Source organism: Chiloscyllium punctatum, chromosome 17 (genome assembly GCF_047496795.1).
Source record: "Chiloscyllium punctatum isolate Juve2018m chromosome 17, sChiPun1.3, whole genome shotgun sequence".
Lineage (NCBI taxonomy): Eukaryota > Metazoa > Chordata > Chondrichthyes > Orectolobiformes > Hemiscylliidae > Chiloscyllium > Chiloscyllium punctatum.
In genome coordinates this window covers 14,061,463-14,073,794 of record NC_092755.1, presented here as the reverse complement: position 1 = coordinate 14,073,794, position 12,332 = coordinate 14,061,463, and the positions used below count along the sequence as shown (strand labels likewise).

The 12,332-nt window shown below is 46.4% G+C and overlaps 1 long non-coding RNA gene across 1 annotated transcript in view; it reads right to left on the bottom strand.

Annotated features, from left to right (window-relative positions):
- The window catches only part of LOC140487741 (uncharacterized), a 31,033-nt gene extending 19,740 nt beyond the window's left edge, over window positions 1-11,293 (bottom strand). The window contains exon 1 of the long non-coding RNA XR_011962918.1: window positions 10,219-11,293. This is a non-coding gene — a long non-coding RNA (uncharacterized lncRNA). The remainder of the gene's footprint in view (window positions 1-10,218) is intronic.
- Window positions 11,294-12,332: the final 1,039 nt, after the last annotated feature.

The window sequence follows — 12,332 nt, the reverse complement described above, 5'->3', positions numbered from 1 at the left end:
GACCTTTCGGTCCAATCCGTCCATGCCGACCAGATATCCCAACCCAAACTGGTCCCAGCTGGCAGCGCCGGCCCATATCCCTCAGTAATCTTTTAAATAAGGTGGCTTACAATGAGGTGGCTTAACCAGCTGATTATCTCCTTGAATATCATATATCAATCCAGAGGCCTTTGAAATGTTGCAATTGTACCAGCCTCCACCACTTCCTCTGGCAGCTCATTCCATACACGTACCACACTCTGTGTGAAAACGTTGCCCCTTAGGTATCTTTTATATCTTTCCTCTCTCACCCTATACCTATGCCCTCTAGTTCTGGACTCCCTAACCCCAGGGAAAATACTTTGTCTATTTATCCTATCAATGCCCCTCATAATTTTGTAAAATTCTATAAGGTCACCCCTCAGCCTCCGATGTTCCAGGGAAAACAGCCCCAGCGTATTCAGCCGCTCCCTGTGGCTCAAATCCTCCAACCCTGGCAACATCCTTGTAAATCTTTTCTGAACATTTTCAAGGTTCACAACATCTTTCCGATAGGAAGTAGACCAGAATTGCACACAATATTCCAACAGTGGTCTAACCATTGTCCTGTACAGCCGCAACATGACCTCTCAACTCCTGTACTCAATACTCTGACCAATAAAGAAAAGCATACCAAACACCACCTTTACTATCCTACCTATCTGCGATTCCATTTTCAAGGAGCTATGATCCTGCACTCCAAGGTCTCTTTGTTCAGTAACACTCCCTCGGACCTTACCATTTAGTGTACAAGTCCTGCTAAGATTTGCTTTCCCAAAATGCAGGACCTCACATTTATCTGAATTAAACTGCATCTGCCACTCCTCAGCACATTGGCCCATATCCTGTTGTAATCTGAAGTAACCCTCTTCGCTGTCCACGACACCTCAAATTTTGGTGTCATCTGCAAACTTACTAACTGTACCTCTTATGCTCGCATCCAATTCATTTAAGTCATGCAATTTGGTTTAGAAAATGTGCCAGCCACATTTGAAAGGCTAGCTAATAAAGTAATTTCTGGGTTATTCAATTGTACGGTGTACATCGACAACCTTGTGATCTTTTAGTCACACACGGAAGGAACATTTGCAGCATTTATTGGAAGTATTCAATTGACTTTGGGAGGCAGGCTGGTGATAAACCTGTCTAAGTGTGAATTCTCCAAAGACCGAGTCATGTCCCTCAGCCATGTTGTCAGGCATGGACAGGTGGCCCCGACAATGCCATTGACAACGACAGCAGGACGATGGTTCCTGGGAATGAAAAGGTTTACCAGAAGTTTGTACCAAACTATAGTAGTGTGGTTGCTCCACTAATTGACTAATTGAAGAAGTGCAGGAAATTTCAGTGGACAGTAGAATGTCAGAAGGCATTTGCCAACCTGAAAGCTGTGTTAGCCACTGCCCCAGTGTTAGCGATGCCGAATTGCACAAAGCTCCTCAAGATGGCTTCTGATGTGAGTGATAGGAGTGTTGGTGTTGTATTCTTACAAGATGACAATGAGAAGATAGAAAGCCCCATTGGGTATTTCTTCAGGAAATTGAATACTCATCAGAAATATTCCACAATTGAGAAGGAGAACCTTGAGCTTGGTGTTCCAACATTTCAACATTTGTATTGTCAGTAATGGGCCTTGGTCAATTGTCTGGACTGATCATAACCCATTAAAGCTTTTGGAGAAATGTAAGGGCTGCACTTCCAGATGGTTTACATGGAGCTTATTACTGCAGCCATTCAATTTGAAAATGATACACGTGGCAGGATGAGAAAATGCATTTGCTGATGACTTGTCACAACTTGGATAATGTAAGATGGAGGGATTTGGTGACAGGAGTAAATGGACAGAAACAGAATGCTGTAGTGAATACTTGCATGGTTCCAGGTGATGCAAGGTGTATGTATTGTCATGTAATAATAGATTAAGACTAAGGTTTTTAAAATGAAATCATCTTTGTCTCTTATTAATGTTGCAGTACAATTACAATACTGGTACCAAACCAACAATGTGGAAACTTGCCCAGGATGTCCTGTACATTAAAAAAAGGACAAATTCCAGCCAATTAACGCCCCCATCAGTCTATTCTTGATCATCAGTAAAGTGATGGAAAGTGTCATGAACAGTACTATAAAGCAGCACTTGCTCAGCACTCAGCTGCTCAACATCCTGGGCATTATTATTGACCAGAAACTCAACTGTACTTGCCACAAACACAGTAGCTACAACAGCAGGTCAGAAGCTAGGAATACTGCAGCAAGGAATACTGCAGCCTGTCCCCCATCTACAATGTACAAGTTGGAAGTGTGATGGAATTCCCCCAACTTGCCTGGATGGGTGCTGCCCCATCAACACTCAAGACGTTTGGCACCATCCAGGAAAAGCAGCCCACGTGATTGGCACCACATCCACAAGAGTCAACTCCCTCCACCACACATGCTCAGTACAAACTGCTGCTGCTACTATCTACAAGATTCACTGCAGAAATTCACCGAGGATCCTCAGACAGCACCTTCCAAACCCACAACCACTTCCATCTAGAAGAACAAGGGCAGCAGATGTGTGGGAACTCCACTATCTTCAGTTCCCCTCCAAGTCATGCATCATCCTGACTTGAAAATATAACGCCGTTCCATCACTGTCACTGGGTCAAAGTCCTAGAATTCCCTCCCTAATTACATTGGGGGTTAACCCACAGCAGTTCAAGAAATCAGCTCACCCCCACCTTCTCAAGGACAACTTAGGTCAGGCATAAAATGCTGGCCAGCCAGCGACACCCACACCCCATAAAATAAATAAAAGATAATAGTTCATTGTGTGTGTGTGTGTGAGAGAGAGAGAGTGAGTGAGTAAGACCATACCTCTGTGTGTGTGTGTGCGCGTGTGTCTCTGTGTATGTGTGTATGTGTATTTGTGTATGTGCGTGTCTGTGTGTGTGTGAGAGAGAAAGACCATACCTCTGTGTGTGTGTGTCTCTGCGTGTGTAAGAGAGAGAGAAAAACACTGTGCCTGAGCATGTGTAAGAGAGTGAGTCAGAGAGAGAGAGAGACCATGCCTCTGTGTGTGTGTGTGTGAGAGAGAGAGATAGCAAAAGACTGTGTGTGTGTGTGTGTGTGTGTGTGTGTGTGTGTGTGTCTGTCGGGGGCAAGCGGAGTGGGGGGTGTGGTGATGTGAGGATGCTGTTATCATAAAAATGTTATTTTTGTCCTGTGTTTTTTTGAAGAGAGATTGTAAGGGCAGAGGTGCTGAAGAGTCCAGAGTGTTTGCAGTTTTTTCTTTAAAAAAGTTTAACAATGGAAAAGGAGTGACCAGTTCAGGTTCTTCTAGTTTTGGTCGAGCTGCAGCATTCCCAAGATGTTTTGAGTATCAGAAGGTTGCAAGCTTCAGTAAATGATTCCTAACTGAGCACTCGGGCATTTCTCTGGATGTTGTTCCCTCCTGCCTGTAAGAATACGAGTTTGAATTTACCTTTTTGCCAAGGGGTGTGTTTATGAGATGTTATAACATTGGATCAGGAAATTAGTAAGTTACTGTATCAAGTAGTCGGTTATGTTTTCCAATCGTTTAATGCCACTTTCTTTTGTTTGTGTTTCAACCGTAGTGTTTAAGTGAATTCTGTGTGGCTTAATGCCGAGCGGTTTAACCAGTTGTATCACATCTGGAACATCAATGTCACATTTGCCTTTAAACAAAGAAAACCTTATTTATCCCATCCATGCCTCAATGATTTTACAAACCTCTATACGGTCACCCCTCAGCCACCGACACTCCAGGGAAAACAGCTGCAGCTTCTTCAGCCTTTCCTTGTCACTCAAACCCTCCAACCCTGGCAACATCCTTGGAGATCTTTTCTGAACCCTTTCAAGTTTCACAGCACCCTTCCTTTACGAGGGAAATTGCACGCAATATTCTAACAGTGGCCTAACCATTGCCCTGTATAGCCGCAACATGACCTCCCAACTCCTATACTCAATGCTCTGACCAACAAATGGAAGCATACTCAATGCCTTCTTCACTATGCTGTCTTCCTGGGACTCCACTTCCACGGAACTAGGAACTCCAAGGTTTCTTTGATCACCAACACTCCCCAGGACATTACCATGAAGTGTGTAAGCCCAGCCCTGATTTGTCTTTCCAAAATGCAGCACGTTGCATTTATCGAAATTAAACTCCATCTACCAACGTTTGCTCTATTGGCCCATCTGATCAAGATCCCGTTATAATTTGAGGTAACCTTCTTCGCTGTCCATTTCACCGACAATGTTGGTGTCATCTGCAAACTTACTACATATACCTTCTATGTTCACATCCAAATCTTAAATGTAAGTGATGAAAAGCAGTGGATCCAGCATTGATCCTTGTGGCACATCACAGGTCACAGGCCTCCAGTCTGAAAATCAAACATCTACCACCATCCTCTGTCTTCTACCTTCAAGCCAGTTCTGTATCCAAGTGGCTAGTTCTCCCTGTATTCCATGAGAATTAACCTTGCGAGCCAGTTTCCCATGGGGAACCTTGTTGAACGCCTTACGCCTTATATAAATCACACCTACTGCTCTGCCTTCATGAAATCTCTTTGCTCCTTATTCAAAAAACTCAATCAAGTTTGAGAGACATGATTTCCCATGCACAAAGCCATGTTGACTGTCCCTAATCAGTCCTTGCCTTTCCAAATACATCCTGTCCCTCAGGATTCCCTTCAACTGCAACGCACCCCACCCCCACTGATATCAGGCTCACTGGGCTATAGCTCCCTGGCTTTCCATACCACCTTTCCTCAATAGTGGCACCATGTTAGCCAACCTGCTGCCTTCCAGCACCTCATCGTGACTATCGATGATAAAAAATATCTCAGCAATGGGCCCAGCAATCACTTCTAGCTTCCCACAGAGTTCAAGCGTACACCTGATCAGGTCCTGGGGATTTACCCACATTTATGTGTTTTAAGACATCCAGCACCTTTTCCTCTGTAATGTGGACATTTTTCAAGATATCACTGTTTATTTCCCCACATTCTATTTCTTCCATGCCCTTCTCCACAGTAAACACTGACGCAAATACTCCTTTAATGTCCCCCTCCCATCTCTTGCAGTTTGATACATAGGCTGCTTTGCTGATCTTTGAAGTACCCTATCCTCTCCCCAGTTACCATTTTGTCCTTAATGCTTTTTTTGTAGAATCATTTTGGATTCTCCTTAACCCCGTTTGCCAAATGTATCTCAATGCCCCCTTTTTGCCCTCCTGATTTCCCTCTTAAGTATACTCCTACTGCCCTTATACTTGAAGAATTCACTCAATCTCTACTGTCTATACCTGACATATGTTTCCTTCTCTTTCTTGAGCAAACCTTCAAGTTCTCGAGTCATCCAGCATTCCCCACACCTCCCAGCCTTGCCTTTCACCCCAATAGGAACATACTGTCTCATTATCTCATTTTTGAAGGCTACACATTTTCCAACCATCCCTTTACCTGCAAAAATCCGCACATAATCACATTTTCAAAGTTCTTCCCTCATCCTGCCAAAATTGTCCTTTATCCATTTTAGAACTTTAACAGTTAGATCCTGTCTATCCTTTGCCAGTACTATTTTAAAACTAATCGAATTATGGTCACTGGCACCAAAGTGCTCCCCCACTGACACCTGCTCTGCCTTATTTCCCAAGGGTAGGTCAAGCTTTGCACCTTCTCTAGTCGGTACATTCACATACTGAATCAGAAAATCTTCTTGTACACACTTAACAAATTCCACTCCTTGGGTGCTCCGGTTTCCTCCCATAGTCCAAAGATGTGCAGGTTAGGTGAATTGGCAACGCGAAGTTGCCTGTAGTGTCAGGTGAAGGGGTAAATGTAAGGGAATGGGTCTGGGTGGGTTGGTCTTCAGAGGATCGGTGTGGACTCGTTGGGCCGAATGTCCTGTATTCCACAGTGTAAGTAATCTAATCTAATCTAATCTAACCTTATCTAATCTAATCTAAACCCTTAGCACTATGCCAGTTCTAGTCTACATTTAGAATGTTAAAATTCCCTACCATAACACACTATTATTCTTATAGATAACTGAGATCTCTTTACAAATTTGTTACTCAATTCCCCGCTGATTATGTGGAGCTCCAAGGTACAATCCCAAAAAGGTAATAGTCCCTTTCTTATTTCTCACTTCCACCCAAATGAATTCCTGGATGTATTCCCAGGAATATCCTCCCTAATTACATTCATAATGTTATCCCTTATCAAAAATGACACTCCTCCTCCTCCACACCTGCCTCCCTTTCTATCCTTCCTGTAGCATTTGTATCTTGGAACATGAAGCTGCCTGTCCTGCCCATCCTTGAGCGACGTTTCTGCAATTGCTCTGATATCCCAGACCCATGTTCCTAACCATGCCCTGAGTTCATCTGCCTTCCCTGCTAGGTCTCTTGCATTGATGAAAATGCAGTTTGATGTATCAGTCCTACGTTATTCTCTGCTTTGTTCCTGCCTGCCCTGACTGTTTGACTTGCTCCTTTTCCCAACTGTACCAGTGTCAGATTGATCTCTTTCCTCACTCTCGCCCTGGGTCCCATCCCCTTGCCCACCTTATTAATTTAATTCCTCCCAAGCAGTTGCAGCAATCTCCCTGCCAGTATATTAGTCCCTTTTGAATTCAGGTGCAATTCATCCCTCTTATATGGGTCACTTCAGCCCTAGAAGAGCTTCCAATGATCTAAAATGTGAATCTTTCTCCCACACACAAGCTCCTTGGCTACACATTAATCTCGGACACCACCTTCCCTCTCCTTCCTGGACCGCTCCATCTCCATCAACAGTGTCCGATTCAACACTGACATCTTCTCCAAACCCACCGGCTCCCACAGCTAAACAAGGACAGAATCCCCCTGATCTTCACGTTCCACCCCACCAACCTCCGGATACATTTCATCATCCTCCGCCACCTACAAATGGACCCCAGCACCACAGAGATATTTCCCTCCACACACTTATTTGTATTCTGTAAAGACCATTCCCTTGTCAAGTCCACACCCCACACCCCACCAACCCACCCTCCCCTCCTGGCACCTTCCTCTGTCACCACAGGAATTGCAAAACCTGTGCCCCGATCTCCCTCTCACTTCCCAAATGCCCCAAAGCAGCCTTCCACATCCAACAGAGCTTTCGCTGCACTTCCGCACACGTCATTTACTGTATCCGTTGCTCCCGATGCAGTCTCCTTTACATTGGGGATACAGGTCGCCTACTTGCTGAGTGCTTCAGAGAACATCTCCAGGACACCCGCACCAACCAACCCCACCACTGTGGCTGAAAACCTCTCAACCCACCCCCCACTCCCACTCCGCTGAGGACATGCAGTTCCTGGTCCTCCTCTATCACTAAACCCTAACCATTCGTCTCGTGGAGAAAGAATGCCTCACATTCTACCTTGGGACATTGCAACCACACACTATCAATGTGGATTTCACCAGTTTCCTCACTTCTCCTCCCCCTCACCATCCCCCCAATCCCAGCCCCAACCTTCCAAATCAGCACCACCATCATGACCTGTCCTATCTGTCAATCTTCCTTCCCACCTATCCACTCCACCCTCCCCCCGACCTTTCACCTTTACCCCCAACTCCATCCATCTAATGCACTCTCATCTACCTTTCCCCAGGCCCACCCTCCTCCCAGTTATCTCTCCATCCCCTTGGCTCACAGCCTCATTCCTGATGAAGGGCCTTTTCCTAAAATGGTGATTCTCCTGCTGCTCAAATGCTGCCTGACCTGTTGTGCTTTTCCAGCACCACGTTCTCGACTCTGATCTCCAACATCTGCAGTCTTCACTTTTTCCTAGATGTTCATCTGCTTGATCCTCCTATTCCTAGCCTCACTAGCTCACAGCATCGGGAGTAATCCAGATATTACTACCCTCGAGGACCTCCTTTTAAAATTCCTGCCTAACTTTCTCTCTCCTCTCTTCAGCATATCATCCATTTTCCTTCCTGTGTCATTTGTTCCAGTGTGCACAGTGACCTGCTGCTGGTCCCACTGCCCTTTGAGAATATTCTGCCTTGATCCTGGAAACAGGGAGACAACACACCATTCTGATTTCTCACTGTCGACCGCAGAAACATCTGTCTGTGCCTCTGACTAGAGAGTCCCCTCTCACAATCGATCACTTGGTACCTGACATACCCCTTGTTACATTACAGCCTGTCTCGGTCCCAGAAACTTGGCTGTTCATGCTGCGTTCTCCTGAAAGGCAATCACCCCCTACATTTTCCAAAACAACATACTTGTTTGAGATGGGGTTAACCACAGGAGACTCCTGCACGACCTGCCTCCCTCTCCTACTTTTCCTGGTTTTTCTCCCTTTCTTAAAACTACCATCCGTCAGATGCCCCTAGTTCCTGTAAATTCCTCCTTGCCTCAAACTGCCGCTCCAATTGATCGATGCGATCTGATAGGATTCAGAACTAAACATACTTACTGCTGACATAATCATCAGAATTAAGGAAACTGTCCCTAATCTCCAACAGCTGACAGGAAGAGCACATCACTCGACTCAAGGCCATCTTTGTACCTTAACAACCTACAGAAAATAGCATAGTCTTATGCACTAAAAAAACAGTAATCCAGTCTAACTTAGTATCTATGTTTCATATTTTTAAATTTTAATCAAAGGACAGATCTCAAAAAAAACACTCACCATTAAAAATGACAGCAATATTACACTTAAAAACCATGCACTTATCTGCTCCTGTGCTGTGTGCTCTCCAACATAGGTTCCTCGAATGTCAGCTGTGAATTTCGCTGTTTGTCAATTTTTCTTCAACACACTCCAATATCCAGAAACACTTGAACTCAAACAGCAAAGGCAGTAACTGTGCAGATTCACTGCTGTGTCAGTTCGCAGTGTCAGTTTCTTTCTCTCTGTCTCTCTCTCTCTCCCTCTCCGTTTCTCTCCCAGACCATGTGGTCACTACCTTTGTTCACTTCCTCCTTTTTAAAGAGCCATTGTTTTGATCTTTTCTCCCAAACTTCCAAAACAATGAAACAGCTTAAAAACAGTAATTACTGCTTGTGGAATTCGAGGAACTCACTTCCAACACGTAAAATACTCCAAAAGCGAGCAGTTCTTACAGCCAAAACTTTTCCCATCTTCCATCTTGGATTACCCAAATCCTGATAGCTTTTACTCCATCTCCATGTCAATCCTTATCACTCATTAATTGGTTCTCCCTGTTTCAGTTTGCTTACTTGTCTTCTAATCCTGACCAGTGTAGGGCAGAAATGTTCAATTTTGTTTTTCTTTTAGCAACATTTTGGTTTTGTTCAGTTCTATAACAATAATTCACTATCTTCTTTTTAAAGTCCTTTCCACTTCTCTAACGACTATATTTATTGCCTTCAGTTGTGAAGAATATTTGTCCCTATTCTCGTAGAAACTGAGCTCATCTTGTACCAAACTGGTTGAATGTCAGACAGATCGGGGAGTTAGGCATCATTCACCCCAGACTTACACTGACAAGGAAAGCCCAGACTTCAGTCAGGTTTTCTCTTGTTTCTCACCAGCTATTCCTTAAGATACTGAAACTTGACTGTCCTCCAGTCCATTTCTGGAGTTCTTCATCCATGAACCTTCAACCTTCAATAGGGCCAATGGTGAAATACCACAGTGGGGGTGATCCCTTCAAAAGTGAACTAACTTGTGTCAGAGATGCTAAAATGGCTCAATATAGCTAATGCAAAACTAATTTATTTGACTTTTATCCAAAATATTAAACCTGTCTCACACAGGTTAATTGACCTGAGCATAAACAGACTCAGTGAACATGGCTTGGGCCTGGATGTGGTTAACAGCACAATCTGATTGCTGCAGTTCCTTATGAACACGTTGGTGTCTCAGCAGGTTGAATGAGCGAGCAAACCCTTCTTACACACAGAGCAGGTGAATGGCCTCTCCCTGGTGTGAACTCACTGATGTTTGATGTCAGATGATTGACTGAACCTGGTCCTGCAGTGAGAGCCCCAGAAAGGTTTCTCATCATTGTGAACATGTTGATGGAACATCAGTTTCCTGGAACCTTTAAAGCACTTCCCACAGTCTGGACATTTAAAAAGCCTAGTCTCAGTGTGAACTCACTGGCCTCCCAGTAGGGCAGAAGAGTGAGTAAATCCCTCCCTAAACACATCGCAATGAAATGGTCTCACGCTTGTGTGAACTCACCGGTGTTTTTGCACATAGGATATGGTACAGAATGCCTTCTCATTCGGCTCAGGGGAACAGTCTGAGTTTGCCGATATATCTGCAGCTGGATGACTGAATGAATGCCTTGCTGCAGACAGAGCAGGTTCTCAGCCTCTACCCAGTGTGATCTCGCTGGTGTGTAGTGAGTTGAAATAATTGTCTAAACTTAATGCCGCAGTGAGAACTCCTGAATTGTCTCTCCTCTGTTCGAATACGTCAATCAGTTGCCCAGAATTTCTATGGCATTTTCCAAAGTCTTGTGATTTAAAAAGTTCTTTTATCTGGGTGAACTCTATGGTCTGCCTGCAGTTGAGAAGACTGAGTGAATCCCTTCCCACACTTGGAGCAGATGAATGGCCTTTCCTCAGTGTGAGTGCATTGCTGAATTTCCAGTTGAGGTGGGGATTTGAATCCTCCTTCACTGTCCTCATATTCCCATCCTTTCTCCCCAGCTTGACTGTGATTATATTTTGACAGTTCAGATGATTTCATCCACACACAGGACAGGTGCACAGTTCCTCCTCGCTTGGTGTTTTTTCCTTCCAAGTTCAGAATTGAACAATATTCCAAACATAAAATAAAAATCAATCTTTCCAATTCTAATATGATACCTGGTTCTGTTTCCTGACCACAGAGTGTCCCCTTCACAGAATCTATGAAGCTAATTAAAGAGAAGCAAAGTGAGTGAGAAGACCACAATCTGACTGAATGGTCATCCCTGAGACCTGGCTGCAGGATGAAGTTCTAGGACATTCCTGAAGAGGGCGCGCGATATCCCCCCCGCCCCCCAAAAGACACCGGTGCGCAGGCGCTGGATTGAGCACATTGGAGCATGCGCAAATTGACTGAAGGCCCCTTTTTCAGTATCCAGGTTATGGCGGGGAGAGGGTGGTCCCGGAGGAATAATAGAGCCAGTGGTGGGAGAGGTGGTGCGATCCGTCTTCGTAATATCCAGTAAAGGTCCCGCGAACCGAATAAGAATGAGCGGGTCCCGCGGTTTCAGCCCTGAGTTTAATTTCCGGGACCTGGCCGTGGCCACCATTTTGTTTGGGGCCAGGCGCAGGCGCCGTTATACTGGTGACGCAAAGGGGGTGGGCGGGGCCTACGGTCCCAGTGACGGAGACAATGGAGACAATGGAGATGGGGAGGGGCCTGTGGGACTGACCCAGGAGGAGGGAGAGCCTGGGGGCGGGGACAGGCTTCACAGATCAGGGGGAGGGGGGGGGACAGGGATTCACAGATCTGGGGGAGGGGGGACAGGCATTCACAGATCTGGGGGAGGGGGGGACAGGCATTCACAGATCTGGGGGAGGGGGGGGACAGGCATTCACAGATCAGGGGGAGGGGGGACAGGCATTCACAGATCTGGGGGAGGGGGGGGACAGGCATTCACAGATCTGGGGGAGGGGGGGACAGGCATTCACAGATCTGGGGGAGGGGGGGGGGACAGGCATTCACAGATCTGGGGGAGGGGGGACAGGCATTCACAGATCTGGGGGAGGGGGGGACAGGCATTCACAGATCTGGGGGAGGGGGGGGACAGGCATTCACAGATCTGGGGGAGGGGGGGGACAGGCATTCACAGATCTGGGGGAGGGGGGACAGGCATTCACAGATCAGGGGGAGGGGGGGTCAGGCATTCACAGATCTGGGGGAGGATGGGGGGGGACAGGCATTCACAGATCTGGGGGAGGGGGGGGACAGGCATTCACAGATCTGGGGGAGGGGGGGACAGGCATTCACAGATCAGGGGGAGGGGGGACAGGCATTCACAGATCTGGGGGAGGGGGGGACAGGGATTCACAGATCTGGGGGAGGGGGGGACAGGCATTCACAGATCAGGGGGAGGGGGGGACAGGCATTCACAGATCTGGGGGAGGGGGGACAGGCATTCACAGATCTGGGGGAGGGGGGGACAGGCATTCACAGATCAGGGGGAGGGGGGGACAGGCATTCACAGATCGGGGGAGGGGGGACAGGCATTCACAGATCAGGGGGAGGGGGGGGACAGGCATTCACAGATCGGGGGGGGTGGACAGGCATTCACAGATCAGGGGGAGGGGGGGACAGGCATTCACAGATCTGGGGGAGGG